General features: G+C 39.9%; 1 protein-coding gene and 1 non-coding gene across 3 annotated transcripts in view; one reads left to right on the plus strand and one right to left on the minus strand.

Moving 5' to 3' along the window:
* Nucleotides 1-14,498, minus strand: part of SLC30A7 (solute carrier family 30 member 7) — a 94,526-nt gene that overhangs the window by 39,067 nt on the left and 40,961 nt on the right. The window lies entirely within an intron of this gene.
* On the plus strand, nucleotides 1,033-1,103 carry TRNAC-GCA (transfer RNA cysteine (anticodon GCA)). The gene has a single exon. It is a non-coding gene; the product is annotated as a tRNA-Cys (tRNA).

The following is a 14,498-nucleotide window of genomic DNA, read 5'->3' on the forward strand; positions in this document are numbered from 1 at the left end:
ACAGCCCACCTACTCTGCACTCCAGAATGTCTGACTCAGGAAGACTAACCACACCATTGTAGCAATCTGGCTCGTTAAGATCTTTTTTATACAGTTCTTCCGTGTATTCTTCCCATGTCTTCTTGATCTCGTCAGCTAGGTCTCTACCATCTTTATCCTTTATTTTGCCCATCTTTGGGTGGAATGTTCCCTTGATGTTTCCAATTTTCCTGAAGAGATCTCTAGTCTTTCTCCTTTTGTTGTTTTCTTCTATTATTAAGCACCGTTCATTGAAGGCCTTCTTGTCTCTTCTGGTTATTTTTTGGAACTCTGCATTTAATCTGTTGGTATTTCTATTAGAATAGTTTAAAATTTATAAATAAAGTAAGAATTAACGTGTTTATACTGTTGACTCTTCAAAAACACCATAACTGAACAAAAAAAGATTCTGAAGGTCTACCTTGGTGTTTTTCAGAAGTGTTTAAACTTTTTCTCCTACAAGTTTTATACATTTTATCTCTAGATTGTCTTTCTTATTGCTACTGAAAAGGTGTCTTCTCTTTAATTGTATTATTCAACTGGATTTTGCTTATATATATATATATAATGCTGTGTTGGAAAGATCTTCCACTATGGTATTCTTGCCTGGAAAATTCCATGGACAGAGAAGCCTGGTGGGCTACAGTCCATGGGGCCACAAAATGTTACATATATGACTGAGCACACACCAAGTGTACTAACTTGGTATATTAATTTTGTATCTGTAACTTTACTAAACTGTCAGTTTTTCCACTGATTCTTAGGAGGTTTAAATAAATATATTTTACATAAAAGAATAATCTCTTCTTCCTAGTTTTTCAGGCTCAAATACTTTCTCTTATCTAATGTTATTGGTTTATGATCATTAACACATTATCATACTTGCTCTATTCCTTCTAGTATTTCTAAGACTGTCTACCAGCCTTTCTTAATTAGGATTTCTCCTCTGAACCACTGAACACACAAAATGATTTGAGTGACTATTCTCAATTCCATCAAGTGTAGTACAGGGCTTCCCTGGTGGCTCAGTGGTAAAGCATCTGCCTGCAATGCAGGAGACATAGGTTCAATCCCTGGTCAGGAAGATCCCCTAGAGAAAGAAATGGCAACCCACTCCAGTATTCTTGCCTGAAAAATCCCATAGACAGAGGCCTGGTGAGCTACAGTCTATGGGATCACCAAGAGTCCAACACAACTTAGCAACTAATGACAACATACTTCATATCGAGTACTTTCCTAGATGTGTAGGTGAGAAGTTATTAATAATAATTACATACAAATGGATACTTCAGGGCATTAGGGAATTCTCTGCAAGAATGCTGCATGAGAAAAGCTGTTAGATCAATCAGTACTTACAAATGCTCTAATGGTTTTACTTATATTTAAAAAATACAATTACTATGCATTAATATTCCCGTATGTTCAATTTTACAAAATGGATACTTTTTCTTGGGGAACTGTTTACCTTTATCTTAGCCTTCAAAAGTATGGTTCACAAATTATAACCACTTGAAAGACAAACCGCAAAGGAAATTGTTAGGCAACGCCCAAAACCATTCTTGAAAAAAAATCTGTAACTTCTCATATATATTAAACTATTTGAGAATATGGTAGATACTTACTTGTTTTTAAAAAAATGCTTATTAAATTTAATATAGGCTACAAATAATTACCTATTTAACCACAAGATCAACAAGCTTTATCAAAATTAGTATCTGATCCAAATCCTGTATTCATGTACAATGATAATCATCTAGATAATCATTCAGAATTTGGAATTTATAAATTTAATTCATTATTGCATAATCTTTCCATTGCAGACCTCAATTTATGTCATTACTTGTCATGTCTAAGGCCTATACTTCAGTTTGCTTCTGAAAGTTGGGCTATTTTTTCTTCTATATGATAATAAACATATTATTTGAAATACTTTTGCATCTAACAAAAAGACAATTATTTTATTAAAGAAGCTTTTCTTTGTATTTGCAAATGATTACAGTGACAGTCACAGAGCACCACGAGATAATAACTTTTGTTAGCTGCAGAAAACTGATTTTGAGAAAAAAAAAAATAAAAAAACAAAAAACTTCAGCAAGGCTTCAAAAATACCACACCAGTAGCAAAGCTTTTTTCTGCATCCTGTTTATATATTTTTTCCCATAATGCACAGGTGCCCCTTTTAGTTAAGTGAATCAAACATCAAGCTACAGATTTATGTAGCTTTTAAATTAACGTGGTTCTCTTGGCTAATGGAACTATAATTTTTTTCTTATTCTTTTTTATATTTTTACCAAGTTTATCAACATAACTACTTTCAACATTTTAGAAAACTACTTTTAAACATGCGATTTCCTTAAATAGTCAGTCTCTCCTCTGAAGAGCCATAGCATGTTGCGGCAATGGCACCCCACTCCAGTACTTTTGCCTGGAAAATCCCGTGGATGGAGGAGCCTGGTGGGCTGCAGTCCATGGGGTCGCTAGAGTCGGACATGACTGAGCGACTTCACTTTCACTTTTCACTTTCATGCATTGGAGAAGGACATGGCAACCCACTCCAGTGTTCTTGCCTGGAGAGTCCCAGGGACGGGGAAGCCTGGTGGGCTGCCGTCTCTGGGGTCGCACAGAGTCGGACACGACTGAAGCGACTTAGCAGCAGCAGCAGCAGCTCTACCTGAAAACTGGGTATCGCCTGAGGAAATCTTCCCCACAGCATTTTCTCTTCCATACTTCCTGCACTATCGAGGCTTGTCAGGAGGTAAATGTCCTCCTCACTTATCACGACAACTGTTCCTCCTACACCCCCCATCACAGCCCCTTTAAGGCCCACACCATCAGATTATTCCATGCTTTCTCTTTCTCTCTTAGCGTGCATGCTCAGCTGTGTCCAACTCTTTGCAACCCTATAGACTGTAGCCCTCCAGGCTCCTCTGTCCATGGAATTTTCCAGGCAAGAATACTAGAGTGGGTAGCCATTCCCTTCTCCAGGGGATATTCCCAACCCAGGAATCGAACCCAGGTCTCCAGCACTTCAGGCAAATACTTCACCATCTGAGCCACCAGGGAACCCCCACCCTCTACCCATCCTAATTAATAGAGATACAATTCTTTATAGCTCTTCTTCAGATACTAAAGAGTTTAGCAACAGGATTATTCTCTTTCCACCTCTATCCTTTTCATTACTCTATTAAATATCCATGTGAACAATGCATTCCAACATTTAGCTTTATATGATGATCCTTTGCTGAATCCACCCCTAAGATCAGACCTAGATCTTAAGATCTCAGTTTCAAGCATCTCACAAACCTTCCTACTTCTGGATTTCTTCCCCTAAGCCATCCTCCCTAACACTTCTCAGAACTCCAATCCAGTCCACTCCTATCACTTTTACCTTAAGAATCTATTATTAGCTTTAAATCTTAAGTTTCCCACCCTGCCTTGCTCCTTTCTCACTCTGTCAGTACTCATCCAACAAAACCCAAAACCTTTTAAATCCAATTCTGTGCCTACTCTATACTTTTTACCAAGTAGCTAAACAAGAGTAGGGAAAAACAACAACAACAACATACAACTGCTGGTTGTTTTCACTTTAAATTCATGACCACAAATCTCACAGTGAGATTTAGTGTTGCCAGCAGTCACACTGCTCTGCTCCCCTTTACAATAAAGAGCTTTGAAAAGCGGTTGACTACAGTTATCTCTGTTTCTTCTCTACCAAACTCTCTTAAAGCTACTCTGATCAGGCTTTCATTTTCATCACTCTTCTGGGCATCTTATCTAAGTTACCAATTATCAGCCCCACAGCATTTAACAGGGTTAATCATTCCTTCTTGTTTAAAACACTTTCTTTACACGGCTCCTAAAGCAAGGCATGCTCATGACTTTCTTCCCACCTCACTGGCCACTCCACTTTACTCTCCTCTGCTGGAGTTGCCTCCTGTTCCCCATCTCCCCTAGAGCTCAGTCCTCAGGCTTCTTCTATCTATACTCAATTCTCTGGGCAAACTCATCCAATCTCATGGCTTTAAATACCATACATAAATGGAGGACACCCAAATTTCTATCTTCTACCTCACCCCCTTCTCCAAATTCTAGATATACCTATCTGCCACCCTGATGCTGGGAAAGACTGAAGGCAGGAGATGGGGACGACAGAGGAAGAGATGGTAGGATGGCATGACCAACTCAATGGACATGAATTTGAGCAAGCTCCAGGAGTTGGTGATGGATAGGGAAGCCTGGCATGCTGCAGTCCACGGGGTCACAAAGAGTCGGACACAACTGAGGACTGAACTGAACTGAACTGAACCTGCCACTCTCTACCCTGCTCACTGCCCTCCCCTGTCACCATTCCTCACATGCCAGGCATGCTCCCCTCTCAGTGTGTTTACTTCAAGTTCCCCCTATGTGGAATGTTCTTCTGACTAGTCTCAAGTTCCCCTCCTGCAGTATTAAGGTCTCCGCTCAAATGTCACCTCATGCAGAAGACTTTCCAAGTCCTTCTAAAATATAGCCCCTTCACCTACTTCATAGAATTTATCATCATGTGACATTACATTGTCTACCTGCATGTTCATCTGTTTTATTGATCTACCCTCCTTAAAACATAAGCTCTACTACGGTAGGTATCTGCTACATTGTTTACCAACTAGCACAGAGTGGGCACTAAAACATTTGTCAAATGATTTAAAGATAGTAAAGTTGTCTGCCTTATCTCCAAGTGGTGGGATTAAGAGGATATTTCAATAGACAAGTTGTACATTTCAGTAACATTTGAGTTTTTTTTACAATCAACATGTACTACTTTTGCTAACAGAAGAAAAGAACAAGTAAAAGAATAACAAAATGAAAAAGAGTCAAATTATATGAATTTGAGACTACGTATTTTTGTAAACTACTGAGAAAAAGTTTTATAAACAGGTCAGTAAGACTTACACAAGGACACACAGGTTTTATAGCTTCCTCTTGAAAGCCAACTGTAGTTGACTGGTTGTGGCTGCCTGAAGCAGTACTCCCTAAAGCTAAACTGGGTTCAGGAGAAAAGACAGTGGCCTTCCAGGAAAATGGAAGTGGTAGGAATTGTGGTATTCATGCCATATAAATGCTACTTCATGACTTTATATGTGAACTACTGGGTTGGCCAAAAAGTTCATTCGGGAAAGCCTCGAATGAACTTTTTGGCCAACCCAGTATTTCCAATCCTTTATATTTACCTGAGTGCTCCCAAGAATTCCGTACTTTTACTTGCACCACCTACTTGAGATCTCCATATAAATGTCTAACGAGAGATCTCAAATCTAGCAACAACCAAAACAGAACTTCTGATCAGCAATGCCTTTGAAACAGATAAACTCTTCCCCTAGTTTTCCCTCTTTCAGTAGAGGCACCTTCATTCACTCAGTTGCTCACATAAAAACTCTAGGAAGCATCCTTAATTTCCCCTCTTTCACTCAACCCTTCACCTAAACATTTGTATCAATGAGAAAATTTTATCAGCTCTAGGCCCAAACCATTTTCTAACTTTAGCTAGTCTTTCCAACTCCTCAATTATTAGTACCTTAGACCAAGGAATCCAAGCCTCTTATTTGTTCCACTGTAACAGCTTTCTAGCCAATCTGCCTATGTCCCCTCTTTCCCCCCCTTTAATCCTAATATCTTCACAGCAGCCAAAATCATTTTTTTTCAAAATCATTTTTAATGATACAAATCAAATAATGTCACCCCTTATGGTTTCCTCCTCCACCTGAAATAAAAATCCAAACTCTCAACCCTGGCTCCTTTTCCCAGGCCTGTCTCCCCAACTTTATTTCAAAGCACTCTCCCCTTACTCCCTATACTTCTGCCATACTGACCTCCTTTCAGTGCTAACGTTCTTTTCACTACAGGGCTTTTACACTAGCTGTTCCTTAGGCTAGAGTGCCCTCTTAGACATTTTGACTCAAAACCCTCCCTCTTCAGAAGTCTTCCCTTATGACTCAATCTAAAGTGGTATCGCGAGGGGGCAGTTCTAAGATGGTAGAGAAACAGGACAGGGAGACCACCTTTACCCCCAAGAAATTCATCAAAAGATCATTTGAATGCTGAGCAACTTCCACAAAACAACTTCTGAATGCTGGCAAAGGACACCAGGCACCCAGAAAGGCAGCCCATTCTCTTCAAAAGGAGATAGCACAAAATATAAGAGACAAAAGAGTTAGGGATGGAGATCCGTCCCGGGGAGGGGGTCGTGAAGGAGGAGAAGTTTCCAAACATCAGGAAACCCTCTCACCAGCAGATCTGTGGGGAGTTATGGAATCTCAGAGGGCATCATAACCAGGAGGGAAAAAAAAACACAGAATACATGCCTAACTGCAACTCCCAGTGGAGAAGTAGCCCAGACACTTGTGTTTGCCCCCAGCAAGTGGGGCTGAACAGGGAGGCAAGGGTTGCATGCTTAAGGTAAGGACTGGGCCTGAATGCCCTGAGGACAATCTGAGGAAGCTAATGTGAGATGGCAACCCAAACGTGGGATAGTCAAAGAGAAAGAAAAAAAAAAAGAGAGCAAGCAAGAGAACTTTCCCACAAAAAGCTCTAACCTAAGGCACAGGCTGACCCACTCACAGAACACAGGATTGAGAGAATACCAAAGAAGAGCTAGCCGGCTGCAGACTAGCCCATCCTCCTGCTGGAGAGAGAGACGCAGGTGGGCGACAGCCAGAGCCAGAGGGCAAGGGGCAATCTCGGCCCCAGAGACGGCATCCTCCACCAAATGTGAGCAGACTCCCAGTTGCTAACTAAGTCTTCCTGGGATCCTGGAGGGTTGACCTCTGCCAGGAGGGGCACAGCCAGAGATCAGCGCCCCAGAGGAAACACACAGCACACCTGACATGGCACTCTTGTGGCAAACCTGGGAAACCAAGTAGCCAGGACCCGGGAAGGTGATTAAGAAGCACACCCCACCTGGGACAGTGTGCTCTTCAAGCACCCAGTTGCCTGAGCTGCTCGGACCTGGGAAGGGTACAAAACGCACACCTAACCAAGTTTGTGCCTTTGTGGAGTACCCAAGAACCTGAACCTGAGCAGCTTAGATCCAGGAAGTGCATGTAACCCAGGGCCAGCTTTGGACAGTTCCCCTGCAGAGCAACCTGGAGCCTGAGCAGTATAGACTGGGAAAGAACACACGACATGAGCTGGGGCAAATCAAATGTGGTCATACACTGCGAGCACTCCCCACACACCAGTGATATTTGTAGTGTTCCTCCATCCCCACAGCACAACTGAATACGTGAGCCTAAGTAAGTGACCACCTTTGCCCCATTGTGTCAGGGCGGAAATTAGACACTGAAGAGACTTGCAAACAGAGAAAGCCAAAATAAACAAAGAAGAAGGAACTGCTCTTGAAGTGACAGGTGCAACAGATTAAAAGCCTGTAGTCAGCACTAAGCATTGGAAGGGGCCTATAGACCTTGAGAAAAAGTATAAGCTGGAACAAGGAACTATCTGAAACTGAACGGACCCCACACTGCCCAAAACAGCTCTAGAGAAATCCCTAGATATATTTTTACTACTATCATTTTTAAATTTTTAAATTCTTTATTACTCCGTTAATTTTCATTTTTAGAACCTACTATTTCCTTGCAAAAAAAGACCCTATCTTTAAAGCAAATTTCATATATATATTTTTTATAATTTTTGTGATTTTCTTTTGTATTTTTAATATTGTATTTTTCATAGTGTAACCTCTACTCTAGATTATTAATCTTTGCTTTTTGGTATTTGTTATCAATTTTGCACCTTTAAGAATTTAATCTTCAGCACCCATTTTTGCTTAGGGGTGTGATTACTGGCTTCATTGCTCTCTCCCCTTTGGACTCTCCCTTTTCTCCCCCAGGTCACCTCTATGTTCTCCCTCCAGTTTCTCTTCTCTGTTTAACTCTGTGAATCTCTCTGGGTGTTCCAAGCTGTGGAGAACACATAGGGAACTGATTACTGGCTAGACTGATCTGCCCCTTTTGACTCCCCCTCGTCTCCTCCTGGTCACCTCTATCTTCCTCCTCCCTCTTTTCTTCTCTGTGTAACTCCACGAACCTCTCTGAGTGTTCCAGACTGTGGAGAGCACATAGGAAATTGATTACTGGCTAGACTGCTCTCTCCCTTTTTGATTCCCCCTCTTCTCCTCCTGGTCACCTCTATCTCCCTCCTCTCTCTTCTCTTCTCCATGTAACTCTGCGAACTTCTCTGGGTATCCCTCACTGTGGAGAATCCTTAGATGTCCTATCATCTGTGCTGTACAGATGGAGAAGTCTTGAGGCTACTGTTAGAATAAGAATGAAAGCCAGAAACAGGAGGCTTAAATGCAAAACTTGAGAACACCAGAAAACTCCTGACCCAGGGAACATTAATCAACAAGAGCTCATCCAAAACCAATCAGTTCAGTTGAATTCAGTCGCTCAGTCATGTCCGACTCTTTGCGACCCCATGAACTGCAGCATGCCAGGCCTCCCTGTCCATCGCCAATTCCCGAAGTACACTCAAACCCATGTCCATTGAGTCGGTGATGCCATCCAGCCATCTCATCCTGTCATCGCCTTCTCCTCCTGCCCCCAATCCCTCCCAGCATCAGAGTCTTTTCCAATGAATCAACTCTTCACATGAGGTAGCCAATGTATTGGAGTTTCAGCTTTAGCATCAGTCCTTCCAAAGAACACCCAGGGCTGATCTCCTTTAGAATGGATTGGTTGGTCTCTTGCAGTCCAAGGGACTCTCAAGAGTCTTCTCCAACACCACAGTTCATAAGCATCAATTCTTCGGAGCTCAGCTTTCTTCACAGTCCAACTCTCACATCCATACATGACCACTGGAAAAACCACAGCCTTGACTAGACGGACCTTTGTTGGCAAAGTAATATCTCTGCTTTTTAATATGCTATCTAGGTTTGTCATAACTTTCCTTCCAAGGAGTAAGCATCTTTTAATTTCATGGCTGCAGTCACCATCTGCAGTGATTTTGGAGCCCCCCAAAATAAAATCTGACTCTGTTTCCACTGTTTCCCCATCTATTTACCATGACGTGATGGGACCAGATGCCATGATCTTTATTTTCTGAATGTTGAGCTTTAAGCCAACTTTTTCACTCTCCACTTTCACTTTCATCAAGACGCTTTTTAGTTCCTCTTCACTTTCTGCCATAAGGGTGGTATCATCTGCATATGTGAGGTTATTGATATTTCTCCCGTCAATCTTGATTCCAGCTTGTGCTTCTTCCAGCCCAGCGTTTCTCATGATGTACTCTGCATAGAAGTTAAATAAACAGGGTGACAATATACAGCCTTGACGTACTCCTTTTCCTGTTTGGAACCAGTTTGTTGTTCCATGTCCAGTTCTAACTGTTGCTTCCTGACCTGCATATAGGTTTCTCAAGAGGCAGGTCAGGTGCTCTGGTATTCCCATCTCTTTCAGAATTTTCCACAGTTTATTGTGATCCACTAAAGCAGAAATAGATGTTTTTCTGGAACTCTTTTGCTTTTTCCATGATCCAGCGGATGTTGGCAATTTGGTCTCTGGTTCCTCTGCCTTTTCTAAAACCAGCTTGAACATCTGAAAGTTCACAGTTCACGTATTGCTGAAGCCTGGCTTGGAGAATTTTGAGCGTTACTTTTCTAGCGTGTGAGATGAGTGCAATTGTGCGGTAGTTTGAGCATTCTTTGGCATTGCCTTCCTTTGGGATTGGAGTGAAAACTGACCTTTTCCAGTCCTGTGGCCACTGCTGAGTTTTCCAAATTTGCTGACATATTGAGTGCAGCAGTTTCACAGCATCATCTTCCAGGATTTGAAATAGCTCAACTGGAATTCCATCACCTCCACTAGCCATATGTGCACTGAAACCGAGCTCCACCCAAGAGCCAACAAGTCCCAGACTAAGACATACCATGCTACTTCTCCAGCAATGCAGGAACATAGCCCTGAGCATTAAAATACCGGCTGCCCAAAGTCACAACAAACCCACAGACACCTCAAAATTCACTACTGCACACTTCATTGCACTCCGGAGAGAAGAGATCCAGCTCCACCAACCAGAACACCGACACAAGCTTCCCTAACCAGGAAACCTTGACAAGCCACTAGCCAACCCCACCTTCAGGAAGCAACTTCCACAATAAACAGAAAGCACAAACTTCCAGCATACAGAAAGGCCACCCCAAACACAGCAATCTAAACAAGATGAAAAGGCAGAGAAATATTCAGCAGGTAAAGGAACATGATAAATGCCCACCAAACTAAACAAAAGGAGATAGGGAGTCTACCTGAAAAAGAATTCAGAATGATAGTAAAGATGTTCCAAAATCTTGAAAACAAAATGGAGTTACAGATAAATAGAGACAAGAATTGAGAAGATGCAAGAAATGTTTAACAAGGACCTATAAGAAATACAAAAGAAAAAAAAAGAAATACAAAAGAGTCAATATATAATGAATAATGCAATAACTGAGATCAAAGGCACCCTGGAGGGAACCAACAGTAGAATAATTGAGGCAGAAGACAGGATAAGTGAGGTGGAAGGTAGAATGGTGGAAATAAATGAAGCAGAGAGGAAAAAAGAAAAAAGAATTAAAAGAAATGAGGACAACCTCAGAAATCTCTGGGACAATGTTAAAGGTCTCAACATCCGAATCACAGGAGTCCCAGAAGACAAAAAGAAAAGCCATAGAAAATACTTGAGGAGATAATAGTTGAAAACTTCCCTAAAATAGGGAAGGAAATAGCCACCCAAGTCCAAGAAACCGAGAGTCCCAAACAGGATAAACCCAAGGCAAAACAGCCCAAAACACATATTAATCAAATTAACGAAGATCAAATACAAAGAGCAAATATTAAAAGCAGCAAGGGAAAAGCAACAAATAACACACAAGGGGATTCCCATAAGGATAACAGCTGATTTTTCAATAGAAACTCTTCAGGCCAAAAGGGAATGGCAGGATGTACTTAAAGTGATTAAAGAGAAAAACCTACAACAAATATGAAAGAGAAACAAAAGCTTTACAGACAAGCAAAAGCTGAGATAATTCAGCACCACCAAACCAGCTCTGCAACAAATGCTAAAGGATAACCTCTAGATGGGAAACACAGAAAAGGTTTATAAACTCGAATCCAAAACAACAAAGTAAATGGCAATAGGATCATACGTATCAATAATTACCTTAAATGTAAATGGGTTGAATGCCCCAACCAAAGGACAAAGACTGGCTGAATGGGTACAAAAACAAGACCCCTATATAAGCTGTCTACCCAAGACCCACCTCAAAACAAGGGACACATACAGACTGAAAGTGAAGGGCTTAAAAAAGATATTTCATGCAAATGGAGACTAAAAGAAAGCAGGAGTAGCAATACTGATATCAGATAAAATAGACTTTGAAATAAAGGCCGTGAAAAGAGATAAAGAAGGACACTAAATAATGATCAAAGGATCAATCCAAGAAGATATAACAATTATAAATATATATGCACCCAACATAGGAGCACCACAATATGGAAGGCAAATGCTAACAAGCATGAAAGGGAAAATTAACAGTAACACAATAGTGGGAGACCTTAATACCCCACTCACACCTATGGATAGACCAACCAAACAGAAAATTAGCAAGGAAACACAAACTTTAAATGGTACAATGGACCAGTTAGACCTAATTGATATCTATACGACATTTCACCCCAAAACAATTAATTTCACCTTTTTCTCAAGTGCACACGGAACATTCTCCAGGACAGATCACATCCTGGGCCATAAATCCAGCCTTGATAAATTCAAAAAAACTGAAATCATTTCAAGCATCTTTTCTGATCACAATGCGGTAAGATTAGATGTCAACTACAGGAAAAAAACGATTAAAAATACAAACATATGGAGGCTAAACAACACGCTTCTGAATAACCAACACATTACAGAAGAAATCAAAAAAGAAATCAAAATATGCATAGAAACAAATGAAAATGAAAAGACGACAACCCAAAACGTATTGGATTCAGTAAAAGCAGTGCTAAGGGGAAGGTTCATAGCAATACAAGCTTATCTCAAGAAACAAGAGAAAAATCAAATAAATAACCTAACTTTACACCTAAAGCAACTAGAAAAAGAAGAAATGAAGAACCCCAGGCTTAGTAGAAGGAAAGAAATCATAAAAATTAGAGCAGAAATAAATGAAAAAGAAACAAAGGAGACTATAGCAAAAATCAACAAAGCCAAAAGCTGGTTCTTTGAGAAGATAAATGAAATAGAAAAACCATTAGCCTGACTCATCAAGAAAAAAAGGGAGAAGAATCAAATCAACAAAATTAGAAATGAAAATGGAGAAATCACAACAGATAACACAGAAATACAAAGGATCATAAGAGAGTACTATCAGCAACTATATGCCAATAAAATGGACAACTTGGAAGAAATGGACAAATTCTTAGAAAAGTATAACTTTCCAAAACTGAACCAGGAAGAAATAGAAAATCTTAACAAACCCATCACAAGCACAGAAATTGAAACTGTAATCAAAAATCTTCCAACAAACAAAAGCCCAGGACCAGATGGCTTCATAGGTGAATTCTACCAAAATTCAGAGAAGAGCTTACACCTATCTACTCAAACTCTTCCAGAAAATTGAAGAGGAAGGTGAACTGCCAAACTCATTCTGTGAGGCCACCATCACCCTAATACCAAAACCTGACAAAGATGCCACAAAAAAAGAAAACTACAGGCCAATATCACTGATGAACACAGATGAAAAAAATCCTCAACAAAATTCAAGCAAACAGAATCCAACAACATATTAAAAAGATCATACATCATGACCAAGTGGGCTTTATTCCAGGGATTCAAGGATTTTTCAATATTCACAAATCAATGGATGTGATACACTACATTAACAAATTGAAAGATAAAAACCATATGATTGTATCAATAGATGCAGAGAAAGCCTTTGACAAAATTCAACATCCATTTATGATAAAAACCCTCCAGAAAGCAGACATAGAAGGAACATACCTCAACATAATAAAAGCCATATATGATAAACCCACAGGAAACATTATCCTCAATGGTGAAAAAATGAAAGCATTTCCCCTAAAGTCAGGAACAAGACAAGGGTGCCCACTCTCACCACTACTATTCAACACAGTTTTGGAAGTTTTAGCCACAGCAATAAGAGAAGAAAAAGGAATGAAAGGAATCCAGACTGGAAAAGAAGACTCTCACTGTTTGCAGATGACATGATCCTCTACATAGAAAACCCTAAAGACACCACCAGAAAATTACTAGAGCTAATCAATGAATACAGTAAAGTTGCAGGATATAAAATTAACGCACAGAAATCCCTTGCATTCCTATACACTAACAATGAGAAAACAGAAAGAGAAATTAAAGAAACAACTCCATTCACCACTGCAATGAAAAAAATAAAATACTTAGGAATAAATAAAATAAACAAAAGACCTATATATAGAAAACTATAAAACGCTGATGAAAGAAATCAAAGATGACACAAATAGATGGAGAAATATACCATATTCATGGATCGGAAGAATCAATATAGTGAAAATGAGTATACTACCCAAAGCAATCTATAGACTCAATGCAATCCCTATCAAGCTACCAACAGTATTTTTCAGAGAACTAGAACAAATAATTTCACAATTTGTATAGAAATACAAAAAGCCTCGAATAGCCAAAGCAATCTTGAGAAAGAAGAATGGAACTGGAGGAATCAACCTGCCTGACTTCAGACTATATACAAAGCTACAGTCATCAAGACAGTATGATGCTGGCACAAAGACAGAAATATAGATCAATGGAACAAAATAGGAAGCCCAGAGATAAATCCACGCACCCATGGACACCTTATCTTTGACAAAGGAGGCAAGAATATACAATGGAGAAAAGACAATCTCTAACAAGTGGTGCTGGCAAAACTGGTCAACCACTTGTAAAAGAATGAAACTAGAACACTTTCTAACACCATACACAAAAACAAACTCAAAGTGGATTAAAGATCTAAATGTAAAACCAGAAACTATAAAATTCCTAGAGGAAAACAAAGGCAAAACACTCTCTGACATAAATCACAGCAGGATCCTCTATGACCCACCTCCCAGAGTAATGGAAATATAAGCAAAAATAAACAAATGGGACCTAATAAAAAGCTTTTGCACAGTGAAGGAAACTATAAGCAAGGTGAAAAGACAGCCTTCAGAATGGGAGGAAATAATAGCAAACGAAGCAACTGATAAAGAATTAATCTCAAAAATATACAAGCAGCTCATGCAGCTCAATTCCAAAAAATTAAAAGACCCAGTGAAAAAATGGGCCAAAGAACGAAACACACTTCTCCAAAGAAGACATACAGATGGCTAACAAACACATGAAAAGATGCTCAACATCACTCATTATCATAGAAATACAAATCAAAACCACAATGAGATACCATCTTACCCTGGTCAGAATGGCTGCTATCAAAAAGT

Source organism: Bubalus kerabau, chromosome 6, assembly GCF_029407905.1.
Source record: "Bubalus kerabau isolate K-KA32 ecotype Philippines breed swamp buffalo chromosome 6, PCC_UOA_SB_1v2, whole genome shotgun sequence".
NCBI lineage: Eukaryota > Metazoa > Chordata > Mammalia > Artiodactyla > Bovidae > Bubalus > Bubalus kerabau.